General features: G+C 46.9%; 1 non-coding gene across 1 annotated transcript; it reads left to right on the top strand.

The window, feature by feature from the left end:
- On the top strand, window positions 1–109 carry LOC111723083. Its single transcript, XR_002771702.1, has one exon. It is a non-coding gene; the product is annotated as a U6 spliceosomal RNA (small nuclear RNA).
- Window positions 110–1272: the final 1163 nt, after the last annotated feature.

The raw sequence follows: 1272 nt of genomic DNA, 5'->3' as shown, positions 1-1272 counted from the left end.
GTGCTTGCTATAGTGCAGCACATATACTAAAATTGGAACGATACAGAGAAGATTAGCATGGCCCCTGCACAAGGATGACATGCAAATTCGTGAAGCATTCCATATTTTTTCCAATGTACACAGCCCTATTTTGAAACTAATTCATAGCTTTTATAGGAATGTCATAACCTAATTATAGCCTTAGAATCTGGGAAGGGGGTGGGAGAGGGAGGTGAGGGGAGTGAATGGGGGGAGAGAGGGTGATTGGTAGGGTCACCTGTATGGTTTATCTTACAAGGGTACAAGTGAATCTTTCTAAAAGCAGAGTATGAATGTCTTAACTTAATGACTAAGAGAATGACATGAAGGTTATGTTAACCAGTTTGATGAGAGTATTTCAAAATGTATATGAAAACAGCACTCTGTACCCCATGATTGCATTAATGTACATAGTTATGCTATAAGAAATAAAAAAAATCATAGCTATAGATTCTGTGTAAAGGGGGAGATAGAAGGAGGGATAAAACAAGAGCAAGGAGCCCAGGTGACTGTCCACAGCAGTAACAGTATGTCCCAGATTAGGGTGGTGGCAGCAGAGGTGGAGAGAGGTGGATAGTGTGGGACGCATTTCAGTAGAAGCCAAGCTATGGGACAAGTAGATGCCAAGCTATGGGACAAGTTGGATGCAGAAGGTTAAGAGGGAGGAGTTGAAACAGGGCAACAGGGGCAGCAGGTTTACAGAGGGTCTAGAAAGTCCTTTTGGGGTTTGTTCTTGTGTGAGGTGCCCACATATTCCTTGGTTTCAGAAGAGCCAGGCTCCAAGTTTAAATACGGGAGGCCTGGTACAGGCGGAGTGGGCCCGGGAAGATAACAGGAGTCAGATGAGAAGGGGCCTGAGCCTGAGCCCTGGAAAACCCTACCCAGCAAAGCCTGATCAGAAGAGAACAGCCAGCCCAGGAACCTGAAAAGGGTGGCCAGAGGGGTAGAAGGAAAACCAAACAATCGTAGGCATCCTGGGAGGGATGAAGAGAATGGTTCAAGGAGTGGTCCTAAGAGGCAGCTGGAAGAGAAGGGGAGGGTCCACTAGATTTAAGGTCACTGTGGTCAGTGGGGACACACTGGCTGGGCTGAGGGGCTGCCTCTTTTAGAGGAAGCAAATGCCCTTCAGTTTGCCACAAACTGCACCACTCCTTACTGACACTTGGCCGAGTCACTCATTATTCCTCCTCACCTGGCCCCTGAAAGCCTACATACTTGGGATGTTGTCTTGGAGCAGTAGGTTCTGATTTGCAG

The sequence above is a fragment of the Otolemur garnettii genome, unplaced genomic scaffold (genome assembly GCF_000181295.1).
Source record: "Otolemur garnettii isolate 467f Iridium unplaced genomic scaffold, OtoGar3 scaffold00007, whole genome shotgun sequence".
Lineage (NCBI taxonomy): Eukaryota > Metazoa > Chordata > Mammalia > Primates > Galagidae > Otolemur > Otolemur garnettii.
The sequence above is the reverse complement of the archived record's forward strand: the minus strand, read 5'-3'. Positions and strand labels throughout refer to the sequence as shown.